This window comes from Vombatus ursinus, unplaced genomic scaffold (genome assembly GCF_900497805.2).
Source record: "Vombatus ursinus unplaced genomic scaffold, bare-nosed wombat genome assembly UNPS02014894.1, whole genome shotgun sequence".
In the NCBI taxonomy this organism is placed as follows: Eukaryota; Metazoa; Chordata; class Mammalia; order Diprotodontia; family Vombatidae; genus Vombatus; species Vombatus ursinus.
The window spans coordinates 385,584-405,126 of record NW_020954672.1 but is presented as its reverse complement, the minus strand read 5'-3'; positions in this window follow the sequence as shown (position 1 = coordinate 405,126).

Here is a 19,543-nt window from a genome sequence, read left to right as displayed (position 1 = left end):
AAACTTATGGCAATCACTACAAAGCATTTGCCCCACCAACTTCACTTCTGAAGGTGACATGGTTTGGGACATGTTAAGTGGAATGTGTCAGTGAGACACTGAAGTAGAAATATTCTACAGGCAACTAGGCATGTGGTACTGAGGCAAGGGAGAGGGGTAAGACGGAGTCTCAAAAGCCACCAAGTTCCATCTGAGAAAGAATGCTTGACAGCTGTTCATCTAGCCTTCAATGAAGGGGAACCTACTGTGTCTGTCAATGCAGCCCATTCCACTGTTGCATAGCTTTAATTGTAAGGAAGTTTTACCTGGCATCAAGCCTAAACTTGCCTCTTTGGGACTTCCACCACAAATCAGAGATATTGACTGGGGAGTTAGTTATCTGAGTAGAAATGTTAGTTGAAGCTATGGGATTAAATTGACTAAAGAAAAGGTGACAACATCAATAGAGACTTCTAAGCTACAGTGTAGGAGTATGGACTGCCTAGTATCTTGAACCTGGATAGTTGTTTCCCAGAGGATCCAATCTGTGAATGTGAGGTAGGGGTTGGTTGGCCTGGAGTATTACACTAACCTCAAGATTTTTTTTAGGACTCCTATGCCAATGAATGGAAGGGTAGAAGGCTAAGGCAGTGATGAGATTAAAAACTATTTTCATAATAATACTAAGACATTTTAATTTCTAATATAGTAAATATCAATAGACATAGCCCCTATAAACAGAAGTTCTTGATGGGGAGAGAGTGATCTTCAGTAATTCTTAAAAGTGTGAATCTGAATCCTCAAAAGTTTAAGAACCATTGGATAAAGGAACAACAACCCCTAAATGGAATCACTTCAAGGTTTTTTCTTAATCACCCCAATCCTTTGTTCCAAATTCTTGCCTTTATTATGTACATGTAATTATTATATACAAATTATTATGCTGGTAACAAGCCTAGTACCTGGCTTTAAGCCTACATTTACATCTCTCTCAGAGCCAATAGGCTTAATAAGTTTTTTCTGAATTGAATTTGTTGAATACTTAGGAGAGTATTGACCTTTCATTGATTTTTTTTTTATTGACGGGTCTTGATTCACTGGAGGAAAAGCAATGAAAGGTCACACTCATATCAAAAGCTCAAAAAAGGGGGAATGTGTTGCAAACTAGTGCTCATCCAGTTACAGACTACATTTTCCATAATGTCCAAACTTCCAAGAGATGGAAATAATGGCAGGGGGGCTGAGACTTTAAATTCCTGAGGGGGTGCTATGTGAGCAGTAAGGTTATATTATGAAGAGACAGTAGAATAAAGAAGTGAAAATAGGACCACTTACTGGGTAGGGCAAAGGCACAACATTAAGAAACAAGGAACAGATGAGTAGTACAACATGGGGTCTCCATACATGGAGATGACTAGCAGCAGAGCCAAGGCCAGAGTAGAAGAGTAGGCTTCTGGTCAAGTCAGTCAATCAGTCAATAAACATTGATTAAGCTGTAATTATAAGAAGGTGAGGTAACAGAGATATGGCATTTCCCCTAGTTTACAGACAAAAAACTGGATAAAAAGGAGCTTCCTCTAAGAAATATGTTGGGGAAGTAAAGAAAGGGAATATATTCATTTAGGGAATCATGGCTGAGCATGTATCTAGCAGGTTTTTTTTTTTAAATTTCCTTTTCTCTTCCAGTTAAATGGCTTTGCTGTTCTTTGCCTAGTGTATTGATATGATAATAAATGAGTTTCTAAATCTAACTTAACTAGAGGTTGCACTGGAGTGGGGTCCTGAGCCATGTATAAATTAGAACAGAAAAAGAATTGTATATGAAACCATGAGCCTCTATTATATATAACTTGCTTTCTGAAAATATGTGTATGATAAATTCAACAAGTCCTTTCAAAGCTGTCCTGTTTGTCTAGGTTTCCCTCTGGCCTTTCTTTTGTTCTTTTCTGCACATTTAAAAAATGCTTCAATGACCTCCTTTTCTTTCTTTGGCAACATAATTGTTAACTTCCCTCTGCCCTCCAGATCGCCACTCCCATTACAAAAGAAGGACTTTCACAATCATCCTACCAAATCTAAGCACTGCCAAACAAAATAAATTCCTGCAGCATTCATGTCAAATCCAGATTTGTATGTCTCATTCTGTGCCTTTAGTATGTCACCCCTCTGTCAGAAAGTGCGTAGCCTGCTTTGTCATCGGTCCTCTGGAGTTATGGCTGGTCGTTGCATTGATCAGCATTCTTAGGTCTTTCAAAGTTGTTTTTATTTGCAGTTTTATAATGACTGCCTAAATCATTCCCCTGGTATGCTTGCTTTGTTCTCTATCAGTTCTTTTCAGCTTCCTCTGAAACTATCATTTTTGTTATTTCTTACAGTGTCATAATATTCCATTACCTTCATGGACTACAATTTGTTAAGCTACTCCCCAATTGCTGGGCATACCTTTAACCATTGCTCCTTTGGAGAAATGTCTCTTGTTCTGAAAATAAGGTGTTCTAAAAGTCTTAGTTCAGTTTTAAACTATTCAAACTATTCAAGCTTAAAATTACGCTAAGACATTTGGAACACCCTGTATTTCCCTCAATTCCATATATGTATTAGATGTTAAACTTTTAACAGAGAAAGTTGCTATAAAGATTTTTTTTCTATTTAACTGCTTTTTCTTCTAACTTTGCATTAATCTTATTTTTGTCAAATTTGCTTTTCAATTTTATATAATCAAAATTATCCATTTTGTTTCCTGTGGTCTTCTCTACTCCTTGTTTGGTGAAGAACTCTTTTCCTAGCTGTAGGTATGAAAGATATCTTCTTCCTTGCTCCCCTAATTTCTAATGTGATCTTTTATATCTAGGCCCCATATCCATTTGGGGCTTGTTGTTGAATACAGTGGGACAGCTAGATGGATAGGTGGATAGACTACTAGGCCTGGAGTCAGGAAGACTCATCTTCCTGAGTTCACATCCAACCTCAGACACTTAGTAGCTGTGTGACCTTAAGCAAGTCACTTAACCCTGTTTGCCTCAGTTTTCCCATATATAAAATGAGTAGGAGAAGGAAATGGCAAACTACTCCAGTGCCTTTGTGAAGAAAACCCCAAATCGGGTCACAAAGAGCCAGATACTATTGAAAAACAACAACAATGGTGGGAGATATTGGTCAAAATACAATTTTGCCAGATTTCTTTCTAGTTTTCCTAGAAGTTTTTATCAAATCACAAGCCATTACCTCAGTAATTGGGGTATTTGAGTTTATCAGACTCCATGAAACTATGTTTATTTACTTCTGTATGCTATGTACCTTATCTGCTCTAGTGATCACCTTTTCTATTTTTTAAACAATACCAAATAGATTTGATGATTATTACTTTGTGGTATTTCCTCATTCTTCTCTACTTTGCTCATGTCTTTCTAGGGTGACATTTTACTTTATGATAGAATCCATTTTTCATGGCAAACCAGGATCAAGATGAGCAGATACATCAAATCAAGTGACCCCTAGTCATAAAAATAGTTAGCCATGTTGGACAGAATCATTTGAAACAGTTTATTCTTTCACTGAGCGGGAGAATAGGACGACAAGGAATATGCAGAAAAACCAACTTGAAAGGAGAAAAGGACAATTTTATGTTATGTTATGTTAATACTATGTAGAGGAACCAGATTTAGAGACTTGCTTCTGAATCAATGTGTGACTCCTTTGAGCTACAGAAGTTAATGACTCAGTAGACCTTTCAGAAGGACATACAACCTCCAGCTTGACTTCTCTTGCTTAGAGTCTTCTGTTTAGCAAATAGTATGCTCTGTTTCTAGATTTACCATGAGAGTGAAGGGGATCATCTTTGCTCTTTACCCTCAACTCTGCCCCTGCTCCTTCCTACATGGAGAATGAAATCAACTAGGCAGGCTTATATTTGGGTCCATGGATGCCTTTTCACTTTATGTTTTCTTTCATGAGTAGATGATTAAATATCCTTTCTAAGTTGGAAGTGAACAAGTCTGGAGGCCACTTTGTAAGTTCAAGGTGTGTGTGAAAGTTCAGGGTCTTGTTGGATCAGAGCTAACTGGTGGCCCTGGGAGAAGTCCATGGCACCCATTCCAGTGCTCTTGAAGATGAACAAGAAAATTGGCCCATTTTTAATAATAATCATTTTAATAATGTTCTATAGAGCTTGATCATTAGACAAAACAGAGCAGTATTATAGGAAATAATGCATACAGAGCAGGAGAAGACAAAACTATCACTAACACTGCAGGCTCACTTTCCCTTATAGACGTGTCTATCATCTCTTCTCCCAGTCCTGATCTCACACATTGGCCTTTTCTTTACTTACCCTAATAAATCACACCAAAACTTGACTTGTTTTCTATCACAGAAAACTCTGACAGTCAATTTCCACTCATTTCCGTCTTCTTTGTGGCCACCGTTATATTTGGATGTGTCAGCTGTACAGTATAGTCAAAGTGCCAGCAAAAGACATTAGTTCCTTCACTCCGTCCTAGAATATTTTCAGTTCCCTTTCTCCTATTTAATAGACAAGACCATCCCACGTCAACCTCAGACAATTCTAACATGCACCGAAGAGGCACAATAAGCAAGAGATGATACCTTGTTAAGTCAGCCTCTCGATATCCCTTCACTCTTCAGTCTCAGTACCAGCTGGCTGTGACATTGAGGCTGTCTTCCCCTCTCTGCCTCCATACCATTCCAGGTACCCTTCAGACCCACAAGTTCTCCTCCCAGAACCATCTGCCTCATCCCTGGGATTCCAGTAGAGTTCAGACTTGGACGAAGCTTCCGCAGCCAGAGTGCTGAGCCAGCAGGAGAACAAAACCTCGTCTGGGAGGGGCTTGTTGGCATAATTGACGTTCCCTATTTAACTCAGGGCTATGGTCCTTTTATAGACACTCTTTTATGAGTCTGAGCCATTTTTTGATCTCTTTGGGATACAGCCCTAGAAGTGCTATTGCTGGGTCAAAGGGTATGCACAATCAGCCCTTTGGGCATAGTTCCAAATTGCTCTCCAGAATGGCTGGATCAGTTCACAACTCCACTCACAATGCATTAGTGTTCCAATTTTCCTACATCTTCCCCAATATTTATCCTTTTCCTGTTTTGTCATGTTAGCCAATCTGATAGGTGTGATACACATGCTATTTTTTGACTTTCGTTTTTCATCCAAGGGCATTTCCCCCTAAAACTTTACAAAACAGATAATTGCAGGGTGGCTCATTGGGAAAAGCATTGCATCTGCTGTCAGATCACATGGGCCCAAATCTTTCCTCTGAAACTTACTACCTATATGACTTTGGGCAAATAATTTAACTGCCCTGTACCTAAGGTCCCTCATCTGTTAAATAAGGAAGTTGGACTAGATGACCTCTGACAGTTATCCAGTCCAAATATCTGGGCCACAAACTGAGCTACTGTACTATCCCAAGTTCCCCTTGCCTTCCCACTTTTACCCCTTTGCTTTGGGGAGGAAAAAGACAGCCCTTTAACAAATCTACGTAAACAAAACAAATTCCCTCATTGGCTATATCTGAGAATGTCTATCTTATTTTGTACCTAGAGTCCATCACTTCTCTATTGAGAGATGGTTAACATGTTTCATCATCAGTCCTTTGGGATGGTGATCTAGGTATTACAATGATCAGAGTTCTTAAATCTTTCAAAGTTGGTTTTCTATATAATGTTGTTGTTACTGTTTAAATTGCTTTCCTGGTTCTACTTACTTCATTCTGCATTAGTTCATATAGATCTTCCTGTTCATTTCACAATTTATTATGGACCAATAATACTCTATTGCATTCATATAACATAATTTGCATAGCCATTCTCCAATAGATGGGCACCCTTTTAGTTTCTAATTCTTTCCTACTACAAAAAGAGCACAAATATATTTGTAGATATTGATGGGGTGATGGGGCTGGGCTGCTTTCAAAGACATGGTCTTTTCCTTTTAGGGGTCCAGGCCCCATTACCTCACCAGATATGGGTTCCCTTCCTCTTTCTTTGATTTTTTGGGGGTTACTGAGTATAGTGGTGGTATAGGTGAACAAAGAGTATGCATAGTTTAGTGATATTCTGTATATAGTTACAAAATGTATTTTGCTTTCCAAAATGACTAGACCATTTCACAGTTCTACCAAGAGTAGATTAGTATACCTATTTTTCCATAGCTCTTCCAACAGTTACCATTTTTCGTTTTCTATCTTTTTATAAATGATCATAGAAAGATGGGGCGGGGGAGAGGTAGGGAGGTGGAAAGAAACTTTCAGTGGAGGAAAGAGAAGAAATCTTTTTTTCATCTTGAATTGCTGACAGGAGTGGTCTAGGGTCCAAGAGCACGATGATGATTTCTATAGGGCTGGTGCATTGGGTCTCTGAGCTCCTCATTTCTCTTTACCAGTTTGGTGGTAATTTCAATGTCCCACAGTGTTTAATGGTATAAAATGTATAGTTATGAGAAAAGGAAAGTGAACCAGTAGGGTGAAAGGAAGCAGGACATTCCTCAACCTTCTCTATGGGAATGTCCTATATAGATCAGTGGTGAAGTATGGAGCCTAGGAGTAGAGGCATATGTGAATTGTTAATAATTCAATAATTGGTGTACTTAGTAATTCACAAAGAGAATGATTAAAATAATTAAAGGACAAATAATAAACCCTATCAGAAAGAGAATTGAGGAACCGGATTATTTGGAGAAAAAAAAAGCTGAGAAGCTTAAAAATGAATTTCCAAGTACAAGAGGTACTGAGTTGGAAAAGAGACAAAAAAGAACATTCTAACTAAGAAATGGGACGTTAAGAAAAACTGTGGAATTCCTTCTTTGGAGCCTTTTAAAAGATACATATTTTATTGATATCTCTTGTTTTTAATATCCTCTACATTTCCCAGTGTAATTTCCTTCCTCCTACCAAAGTCATCTTTTATAGCACAGAAAGGGGGGGAGGTTAAAGAAAACTAACCAAGAAGTCTGACATTTTACGTAGTATTCCATATACATAGGCCATACACACCTCTGAAATGAAGCAAGGGAGGTTTCTGGAAAAGAATGATACAAGTTATTAACACAGGTTATTTAAGTATAATCTTGCCTTGAGTCAGAGGTCTAGCCTTGATAAACACTCAAGGTCCTTTCCAGTTATTGATACTATGATTACGTAGAAGAAATAGTAGAAGAAATAATTTCAGGGGCACAATGAAACTGTACTTTGTTTATTTCTCTAACAGTTTCACAGTTCACAGGTGGGAGAAAATAACTAGTAATCAATCTATATGAAGTCATATAGAAGAGGTGTTTCTTTGTTATTTCTAAATCTAGATGCCATTCTTTCTAAATTAAGGGACTCCCAGTTAGAGAGTAGAGGATGTAATGTAATAGGAAGAGGGGAGATTGTATTGCAGAGAACCTCAGGCTGCTGGGCTGGTCAATCCTAGCTAGCTTTGTCCCTAAGCAAGATTACTTGCTTCTCCTCAACGAATGAAAGACTATCAAGATTTTCTCTTTGCTTCTGGCTGGTTTGGGGGCAGAGGTAGAGAGAAGATAAGAAGAAGGAAGATGGCAGTCTTGCCAAAAGTCATGGAGGATCCTGGTCTAGAACTCATTATGTGCCTCTGCCCACTTTTGACCAGACCACCATCCTTTCTCTCTGTCTCTCTCTGTCTCTCTCCCTCTCTGTCTCTGTCTCTCTTAGTTTAATGCATTTTAATACCAAACTTACAGGAACAGCACAGAAGATAGACAACATTAAAAACATGTACTTGCATGTAGGACAACTCGATCAGAAAAGTATAGTGAAGAGATGGAATCTACCCTATGATAAAAATGCTACAAATACCATTAGTTGTTGTCAACAAAAAATTTACTTTTTGAAAACAATCCAAATGCTGGCATTGTCCAGAAAAATTTAACAGGTTTATCTATAATTGTTATGAAGTTAAATCATTGAAACTTGTTCACGGAAACTTTTTTTGACCACATTAATGCTTTATGTCCTTGCATTTATATCCAAAATTCACACACAAATGAAAATGGAAAAAACTTTCCAATACCTGATTCTGTCCTCTATTTTTCCATTCACAGTCATATATTTAGGTACCTTTTGAACCCATGGGAGGGGCGGGGGTTGGGAATCCAACGTTCAGAACTACCAATAACAGGAAGAAGAGATTTTTTTCTGTTTTGAGAATGAAGATTTTCCCATCATAGTGGAATTTAAGCACGTTCTCCACGTATGCAGCGTGCTAGCTGGATATCTTTTGGCATGATTGTGACACATCTGGCATGGACAGCACATAGGTTGGTGTTCTCAAACAGGTCAACCAGAAAGGCTTCACTTGCCTCCTGAGAAGCACCAACTGCTGCACTCTGGAAGCACAGATCTGTTTTGAAGTCCTGAGCAATTTCACACACCAGAAGCTGGAAGGGAAGTTTACGAATCAGAAGTTCAATGGGCTTCTGATAACTTCTGATTTCAGAAAGTCCCAGTACCTAGCCTGTAGCGGTGAAGCTTCTTGACTCCTCCAATAGAGGGCGCACTCTTGTGAGCAGCTTTTGTAGCCAGCTGCTTCCTGGGGGCTTTACCACTGTGAACACGATTTACCACTGTGAACACAGTTTAAGACTGTGAACACAATTTGAAAAGACTGTGAACATAACTGAAAAACAGCTCCACCTTCTCTCTTCTTAAGAAACTAGTAATATGCTTTGATTTGTGCCACTGTCAGCTTCTCTGTATGCTTAACCAGAGACTAGATTTCCTAAACGACTTTCTGATCTTTCCCTTAGGTATACGCTGAGAAAAGAATTTAAAATTTTCATATCAATCTACATGACATATGTAATGAATATACTAATAATTTAGTTTTCTCAAGAGCTGCCTTTTCCAGCTTGTGAGTCAGACTTACAATGTAACTTGAACTGATCAATTAAACCTTGCACAATCACTGGCTTGGTCTGCCTGTGTACCTGAAGTGAAGTGAATCAAAAGACTGTAGAACCTGTTCCTGTCACAGAACTCTGGTTCTGTACCTTAGGGGAGGTGGTCACAAAGCCTAAAGTCTTGATTCCAGAATTGTTCGATTGTGGGGCTTGAGGGTTTCTCCTGGGAAACCACTAAATGATTGTTTGTAATCCACCTTCGCCCCTCCTTCCCCAGTTGTGATTTAAGTATATAACCTGTGATTTTACTTCAGCTAAGAGAATATTCTTCACTCTGAAATTGATTAATTAAACTGCTTGATTACTGGCACTCCCATCTCTAGGTCTGCTTTGTGTGGCTCCGAGCATTCTCAGGTTAGAGAGTGGCTCAGTAAAAATCCAGTTAACAATGCTTATTCAAAAGAAATCTTGGTCACCCCTTCCTCTGTTACCTCTAATTCATCAATCATGGAAGACCAGTCGAGTGTTCTGGGAGTGAAGGAATATCCCACTGGTGAAAAAAGAAAGGAAAGTGAGACTGTAAGGATTCCCACCCAGTGGGACTTTTTGATATCTCCACCATCATTTCTTTCACGTTCTGGATGTTGCAAATCAACTCTGTCAACGCTTGGACTGGAAACCCTAGCTGAGACATTAGTTTGGGAGGCAAAATGACAGTAAATATCTCATCCTTTGACTCTCCTTTGCCTTGAGACAGATTATAAAACCTATTTGGAAAGGACTAGAGGTCAGCTAGTTCAATCTTCTAACCACTGCATAAATCCCTTCTACATCATCCTGCTGTAAGGTCATCTAGTCTCTGTTTGAACACTTCATGTGATTGGGAACTCTTGCAGCAGACCATTTTATTTTTTGGACAGTTCTTATCATTAGAAAGTTCTCTATATTGATCCAAATCTGCATGTCTGTAACTTCTGTCCATTGTTCCTATATCTGCATCCTGGAGCAACATAGAATAAGTCTATTTCCTCTTCAAATAGCAGCTTCTCAAATATTTGAAGATGGCGGTCAAGTCCCCAGTAAGTCTTCTTTTACAAGCTTTTTGTTGTTAAGGCATTTTTCAGTCATGTCCAACTCTCTGTCACCCCATTTTGGATTTTCTTCGCAGAGATACTGAAATGGTTTGCCATTTCCTTTTCCAGCTCATTTTACAGATGAGGAATTGAGGCAAACAGGATTAAGTGACTTGCCCAGGGTCACACAGCTAGTAAGTATCTAAAGCTGGATTTGAACTCATGAAGGTGAGTCCTCCTGATGCCAAGTGCAGTGCTCTATACACTGAGCCAAATACCTCCAATTCCTTTGGTTATTTCCAGAGTTCTAAATATCCTAATCACTATATATTCTGGACATATTTCAGTTTATCAGTGTCTTTCCTGCTTAAAAAATGGTAGCCAGAGCTAAACACAATACTTTATATAGAATCTTACCAATGCAGAAGATAGTTAGACCACTACTTTCCTTGTTCTACACACATGCACAATAAAGGCTGCAAATGAAAGTTCTCTATGACTCCTAGGACATAAGACAGAGTTTCTCCCTCCTCCTGTCTACCCTGTCTCATTCTCATAGCCCCAACTATCCAAGCTTACAGTCACAAAAATTGGTGAGTTCTAGACCTTAGGGAATGTTCAATTCTCAGAAGAAAAGGTAGCCCCACCATGTTAGAATGGCCATTTTGCTAGCTCTCATCCTGACAGTGAGATGGAATAGCTTTTCCCCAGAGGTAAGATTAGGGTATACCTGAGTATTGCTGGTATAGTTTATCTGCAGCATATCATATTTCCTAGGGACTTTCTCAAAGCTGCCATGATCTTTCCAACTATTCTTTGTTTTATCAAAAAATCTTTGGAGTTCAAAGAAAAATTGAGGGGGGGAAATCTCATGGATGAAGCTACAAGGACATTTTCAGCAGTCTTGGCAGGACAACTTTGCCTTCTCATAAAGGATCTCTTCAAAGCCCCACTTACTGCACAGAATGCTCTCACATTACCTTCCCATAAAACCTGTACTCATAAGGATTCTGGAAGGACAGAAAAAGCCTGAGGACAGAGGCAACTTAGAAGGAAAAATAGGATCCTGGGTGTTCCTTATGTTTGAAAATATTTGCCTCATTCTGCACTTCTAGGCCATTGCCATCTGCCAAGAGGTGAGAACCATCTTCAGTCTTCTTAAGTCATTATTAGTGATTACGTTGATTAGAGCTCTGAAGTTTTCAAAGGTATTTCCCTTTATAGGACTGTGATTACTAAACAAATTATTCCCCCTGATTCTTTTCATTTCATTCTGTATCAGTTCATAAAATCTTACCATGTTTCTCTGAATCCATCATATCCATCACCTTGTACATTCTGTTACAATCTATTATGTTCATATATTATGATAGGACCAATATTTGCTAGGGATCCCTTCTTCCTGCCCCTATTCCCCCCTTCACATAGAATAGGGTGGATTTTTCACTAAAAGGTGACAAAGCCCAGACTTGATTGGCCCAGGGGTGAGGCAGGGCTCAAGCTTGTAACTCCCTCAATCGTAGCTTCCTGCTAGCCTCAGACTTTATTGGCATAACTTCCTGGTTACCTGTTTACTTTTATTCAAGATAAGAGAAAGCTAAAGTTAGGAGTCACTGGGTGGTATGGTGGACAGACTGCTGGACTTGAATTTAGGGAGAATTGACTTTGAAACCTATTTGAGACCCTTACTGCCTGTGTGACCCTGGACAAATCTCTTCAGTTTCCTCATCTGTAAAATGAAGATAATAACACTTATCTCAGGAGGTTGTGAGGACCAAATGAAATAATATATGGTAAATGTTTTGCAAACCTTAAAGCACTTAAGACATGAAAATGCCCACACACACTGAGTCGGAGTCAGTGCCCTTTGGACTTGTTGCATGTCCCAAGATCACAGGACATGTGTTTCCATATGAAAACAAGAGGGTTAAGGGGAAAGGGAGTTGTTACCTAAATTAAGTGCTATTGTATCCTTATTGAATATCCTTGGGTGGTCTGTGTTAGGACTGAGTAAACTTCGTTTTGTTAACTGTTCAATGACCTATGAGTGCTTCATTTCTTCCCCACATTGAACTTGAACAAATAGGACACAATGTCAAGCTTATACCTAATGCATACAATATTTGTGCAGCTCCCCTTATGCTTCTGTTCCCTCTCCCCTTTCCTTTTTTTTTTTTTTTGTAAGGCAGTTGGGGTTAAGTGACTTGCCCAAGGTCACACAGCTAGTATGGGTCAAGTGTTTGGTCTGAGGCCGTATTTGAACTCAGGTCCTCCTGACTTGCTCTATCCACTGTGCTACCTAGCTGCCCCTCCCCCTTTCCTTCTTTCCTACTCTTATGGCTGCTTATACTCACAGTTCCCAGTCCAGTCTAGTCTCTAAAGATCATTTCCCCCAGGAAAACAATAAAATGAAGAATTTTACTTGGCTTTTATTACAAAGAAACAAACTTTTCTTTCCCTTTTCCCCCAACCCTAGACATACACAGAGCTACTATTCGTTTGTTCTAAAGATTTGCTCTTCTGATGGTACTAAAGCTTTGGCCAGATATCCGTAGCAATCATACAAATGGAGACCAGGACACTGTTGGAAGTAGATAGAGGTCAAGGACTTTTGCCCCTTCAAGTCGGAGGGATGTGGGCCAGATGTACTTGTCAAGAAAGAACAGAACAAGGAGCAGCCTTAGGGGAAAAGAAACACTATGGTTTGATCAGCTGACACCCCTGGGGTGAGGGTAGGTCCACAACATAATAGGTTTGGCCTGTAGCATAGAATACTATTTCCTGTATTTTGTGATTAGCCACATACTTTCTTGGGCTATATACATAACCTATTTCCTGTCTTCACTTCCTTAACCTCTCACATTATAGAATTACAAAATTTTTAAACTGGAAGGGACTTTACAGAACATACAATCCAAAATCCTCATTTTGCAGATGAGGATTAGAGAGAGAAAAAAGTCTCCCAGGTGCTCAGGAAAAAGGAAGAAAGGAACAAAGGCTAGAGCAAAATTTTGCAATTGGAAAAACTGTCATAGTTGATTGACCTCGCTAAGAAGGACATTTATGTTTTCCTCTCTCCACCAAAGGTAACTTTGATACAAGATAAGAGAAAGCTAAAGTTAGGGGTCACTGGGTGGCATGAGGTACAGACTGCTGGATTTGGACTTAGGGAGGATTGACTTTGAAACTTAACTGAGACCCTTAGGCTGTGTGACCCTGAGCAAATTGTCTCAGTTTACTTCATTTGTAAAATGAAGATAAGAGCGCCTACCTCAGGAGGTTGTTGTAAGGACCAAATGAAATAATATATGCTACATATTTTGCAAACCTTAAAGCACTTCGTGTGTTAAATTAGTGTAAAGAGTTATGTTGGACACATTCATTTAATCTGTTTCCCAGCATATGAACCTGCTGAAGTTTTGACGAGATCAATATAAAGTAAGAGGAATAAGTAAATATTAGATTCTCATTATAGGCTGAGCTAGCCAAACTTAGCATCTATTTGTGAGGAGTCTTGGATTTAGGAAGCTATGAACACAGGGAAGGTAACCCAACCACTGAAAAAAAGAGGATGTTTCTCAAAGAGGCCTTTCTACATAACATCATATAAATCATCACCTTCACAATATGTGTAGGACTACAGGGTAACTGATTATAAGTTATAATAATACCTGGCTTTATAGTATAAGAGGTCCCAAAAGCTTAAAGCTGCACTGATTTGGGGGATATCTTATATGTTATGGCTTGCAAAGTGCTATTTGTGTCTTATTAAATCCTCCCAACAATCCCATGAAATCAGTACAGTATATATACATAATGCACACACATATATACATGCAAAGATACACAATAAACATATGCATACACATGTGTATATAGGTATATATTATATACATATATATATTTGTGAGATTATATATGTATATGTATAAGTGTATATATAGATATTGATATACATATAGTTATATATTACTATATATTGATATAGATATGGATATATGCCTTCAACAGATGAGGAGATTGGGGCTCAGAGAAGTTAAGCAACTTGTCCACAACCAGGTCATAGGCACTAAATGTCAAGGGCAATATTTGAACCCAGCTCTTTCCAGATTTTAAATCTAGAGCTCTTTCCACTTTACTATGCTGCATCTCTGTTAACATGGGGCATATTGTGCCCTGGGTCCTGTTACTGCAGAGGGCTCCTTATGGTACAAAACAGCTTAAATTCTGAAATATACCACAAGTGGCCTCGACTGACATCTCATCTCAGCCTACAGATCTTAAAAATAGATACCTCTGATTCCCTCAGACATCCTACATCATGATTTTTTCAGTGGATAGAATGTTGGGCTTGGAGTCAGGAAGACCTGAATACAAATCCAGCTCATTAGCTGTGCGACCCCTGGCAGGTCACTTAACTGCTATCTGCCTCAGTTTCCTCATCTGTAAAATGAGGATAATAATAGCACCTACCTCCCAGGTTTGTTGTGAGGACAAAGTAATTGATATTTATAAGGCACTTAACAAGCTTCAAGGAACTATATAAGTACTAGTGGTTTTATTATTATTATTATTATTATCATCATTATTATTAGCTGATAAATAGTGTGGTACCTTGTCATCAGGACTTTTCAATTTCTTCTGTCCACAAAGATAACAAATTTACTCTTAAATCTGAGAATTTGTTGTTACCTTTGGAGTTTTCTTTTCCTCTTTAGGAGGCCTTCTTTCTTAGTATATGCTTTCCTTTGGCTCCCTTCTAATTGCCTTTCCTATCTCAGATGGTCTTGGGAGAGCTGAAGCCAAGCTCCTTCTTGTACTTCAAGAGATCATCAGTGCCTCTTTTGCTTGGATCATTGTTAAAGCTTTCATATTTTCAACCTTGGGAAATCCAAATGGGCATTTGCTGAATCTCACCTGATGCCAGACTGGCAGCTGGCATTTGCCACCAACCTAATATATTTATCTCCACTCTGGGTACACACTGGAACTTTTCTCTTAAGGGACAAAGTCATCACAGATACTGAGCAGAGATAGGCACTGTTTATAAGTAGTGGAGGAATCAGAGACAAATGTCAAGGCCAGGCCATGCCCTTTCATGGCCCTTTTTGTCTTTCCCGACCAATCTTGTCTTGATACCTAGGTCTAAATTAACCTCAGGCTTAAGGCAGTAAGATAGCTGAGAGGGCTGAGAAGTCTGCAATACCTTCCAAAGACACTTCACTGACTCTGAAGAATGGGTGCATCAGGCTACATCTCAAAATAGCACAAAAGTTACCTAACAGAGCTGGAGGGATCATCATGAACCTATTCTCAGAAATAAGATGAAACTGTCTTTGTCTCCCATCTGTAGATAATAACCTTGGTTCTCTTTGATCATCATCTCTCTCAACACCTTCTCCTGCCACAGGTCTTTGCTTCACCCCTTGTACCAAGAAGCCACCACGAGTTCTCCCAGAAGCAATGCATAGTCTTTCTCTTTAGTGTCTCTTTGTTTACCTCCTTGTTCTCTTTAGTTTACATTTCCTGGTATGTCTCATAGCTCTTTTCTGCTTCCTGTACTACATCCACAAGAATATCAAACTGGTCATTTCTTTCTAGATACATTCATCCTATGTTGAATCTCAGGCATTTCCTATTAAACTGATGACTACATATAACTTAAGGCCAGAGTTCTATTCTGTGCTGGTATCCACTTTCGCAATAAGTTAGTAGCATGCTGCCCTCATTCTGATTATAACATGTTTTTGCCAAACATTATACCCATCTTTAATTTACTGCTTTCTTCTAGACAGATTAAGTTCCATGATAAAATCAGTCCAACAGGATTGACAGCAGAGTCAGGGACCGGGTGGGACAGAGAAGTAGGAGAGAGAGAGGATATCTAATTCCTCAATGTAGGTATGAAGAGAGTCTTGATGGGAGAAAAACCCAACATATTCTGACATATAAAAGCAGAAACATTTTCTTCATAAATCTTACCAGTAGTACAGAGAACTGGTTGGTGCATAACATCTCTGAGATGGAAAGTAAACAATGTTGACAAGACATTTAAAATAACATATAGAAGAAACTAAAAGAACTCCAGAAGGGGACCTAAACAAATGGCAATTTTGTTACTACTGTGTTAAATCTCATTCATACAAAAAAAGAAACAAAAACCATAGTTTCATATACCAACAGTTTTTGCTTTACATAAGTGGACCATTCTGTAGACTTCTATATAAAGCAATTTTTACTTATTAGGGTTAAAGTCAGAAATGGAGGGTTAGAGTTAGGGGTTGGAGTTGGTTAGGGTTAGCATTAGAGTTAGAGATAGAGATGAATTTAGGATTAGAAGTCAGAGGCGGATTTAAGGTAAGGGTTTAGCCTATATAAGAAAGGCATACACAAATAATACATGAAATGTACTAAAATGCAGATATATTAAACACTGTGCCATGAAAATAAACAGAATTATGAATTGAAAGGTAAAATTAATGATAAATAATGGTAACATTAATTAAAGTATTGTACAGTAAAGTTAACATAGGTGTGCAATTTGTTGCTCTTCCCAACCCACTGCATTTAGCCTTTATCACTGATGGTTGGCTGAAACTTCTTTCAGAATTCTTTACATAAAGTCGAATTTGTGTAATTGAATTTTAGATAAAGAAAGACCTGTCTGCACAAGCTTCTTTTTTTATTGGCGCAAAACTATACAAGTAAATTCTTGCTGCTATTTCCCGCCTCAAACTGTATGTACTACAATATCTCCTGGTGGAGGCTAGGGGTGGTCTGTATAACATACTGTTAATCTTAATGTGAGGAATCATTATCTGAGGGGGAATTTGTAGTTCCTTCCTTAACGTGATTATACAAATATTTTAGTGAGAAGTTGAGATCTGGTAGACAATTCCATTCTAGTCACTCTCCTTCTATCTGAGAGTAGACTATAAGTTCCTTGAAAGCAGGAATGATCCCAGTTCTCTGTATATCCAACGTTTAGAACTGTGTCAGACATAACAGACATTTAATAAATGTTTGTTGATCCAGGATTTGTTCTGTTTTACATTAAAACATTCATGCTTCCATCTTCTTAAGTTCATAATAAAAAAGATTTTTTTTAAAAGCAGGTCCAACCATAAAATACAAAGGATGCCATGAACCTTTAATAACACCAGAGAAAACCAATCTCTAGATGTTAAGCTGTAACGTATTTTTCTCATAGGAGAGCTTATAAAAAAAATAATGTGCATTCCCAAGGGGGAAGTGTCATTTTCGTAAACATCTAAGGTCAGCTGCCCTCTAGTGGAGGGCTGGGCTGAGAATGGCAATACAAGAAAGCCAAAGGTTAGGCCCATGGTAGGCCTCACCCAGAATGACAGAATACAACTGGAACAAAGAGAGAATCAGAGAGTGAATTTTCATCTGCTAATCTTCCTGCTCCCAGGATATGAAATTGTCCCAGGATATGTGAGCTTTAGCCTAAACTATTTAAAGTATTAGGTAATGGGAGAAGAAAACTATGACCCTGAAAGCCTCGAAGATCATACATTGAGCAGGGGAATATCAATGTGAGAAGTGTCACGACCTTTTCTCCCCAAAAGCCCTCGTATTAACAGTGAAATGTGCCTGTGGGTGTTTTGCCTCTCTGGCCCAAAGCACTGAAGCATTACCCTTCTACCTGGAGAGAAAAAGATATGGAACACAGGCTTGTCTAAGGCCTATATTGGGGTAGGGGAGAATTCAAGTGGAAGATGAAGTAAGAAAAGTACTCACAATGTGGTGTAGTGGAAAATACAGGATTGGACTTGGAGTCAGGAAAACCTCAGCTTGAATAACACCTCAGACAGCTGTGTAACACTGGGAAAGATAACCTCTGGAATCTGTTACCTCATCTATAAAATGAGGATTCTTGGACAAAGTAGCTTCTAAGAGCACTTCCATTTCTAAATCTATGATCATATGAACTTTTTTTTATTGGTTAACAAGTATTTTTTTTGTTACTACTCCTAGTGAGCAAATCAAAAGCAAAAAACATACTCATAAACATATATTTATATAGTTAGGCAAAGCAGATTCCCATTCCCACAAATTCCCACATATCTGAAAATGTATGTCTCTTTTGTCATTTTAAGTTCACCGATTCTCTGTCAGAAGGTGAGTAGTGTGTTTCATCCTTATCCTTTGGATTTGTGGCTTATCATGGTGCTTGTCAGAGTTATAAAATCTTTGGAAGTTATTTTTCTATATGATTGTGAGGAATGCTAACAGTTTGGTTCCCACAGAATTGATAAGAAAAGAGGACAGGGGGAGATTAGGTTATTGATTAATTGATTTCTTGGTTTATTGGTTTACATAAATATGTAAACAAGATAAGGGAGTGAATGGGATAATATAGGGTGAAGCCCCCTCACGGGAATGAACTAACCCCGACCTCAGTTACTTTTCATACTTATGACTGTTGCGAGACTGACCCAGATGCCTTGCAGCACATTCTGGCTAAACTGGATGTTCCATGTGGCTAAACTGGATGTTCCATGTGGCTAAACTGGATGTTCTGGTTGTGCAAAGAGACCACTCCCCTCTAACTTGTTTCGAACTTCCTTCCGAAGTTAGAATTCCGCGAATAGATTGTGCCCCTAATATACCCAGCCAATGGGTTGAGGCGAAGGGGGTTAGGGCAGCGACATTGCGGATAGTGTCTGCATATTCTGCTTTACAAGACACTCAGATGCACACCCTGGCTGGAGCCATCTTGAGCGAATGCTGGGTGTGTCCTTTCTCATGAGAAAGCAATAAAACTCCTTTTTGCCTTTCTTAAGAAAAAGTCTCTGATTTGATCATTTTGGGGGGTCACAAACATACCACACATGATGTTATCATTAAATTGTTCTCCTAGTTCTATTCACTTTACTCTACATCAATTCATAAACTGAGAACTGTTTTCTCTGAGAAACAACTCTCATCATTTCTTATGGCTCAATAATATTCCATTATATTCATATACCACAACTTGTTTAGCCATTTTCTAGTAGGAGGATAGTCCCTTACTTTCCAATTTGGGTTATTTGAAATGAAAAGGGCTGCTAAAAATGTTTTTGTAATTGTAGATCCTTTTCTACTTTCTTTGATTTCTTTGACAGTATATCTAGTGTTGAGATAGCAGGTCAAAGGGTATAGCCAGTTTAGTGACTCTGAGCATAATTCCAAACTGCTTTCTACAATGGCTAAACTGATACACACCTTCAACAGTGCATTAGTGTACCTGTTTTCCCACAACTCCTTCAACAATTGTCATTTGTTGTTGTTTTTTTTCAACTGTGCCAGAATGATGTGTATCAGGTAGAATCACAGAGTTGCCTTAATTTGAATTTCCCTAATTATTAATGATTTGGAACATGTTTTATATGGGCTATTGATAGCTTGGATTTCTTCCTTTGAAAAATTCCCTGTTCTTATACTTTGACTAATTATCAATTAGGGAATGGTTCTTAGTTTCATGAATTAGAATCAGTTATATTCACTGTCTTGGAAATTTGACCTTTTTTGATGAAATCTGTTGCAAGGATTTTTCCTATTTATCTGTTTCTTTACTAATTTTAACTGTATTAGATTTGTTTGT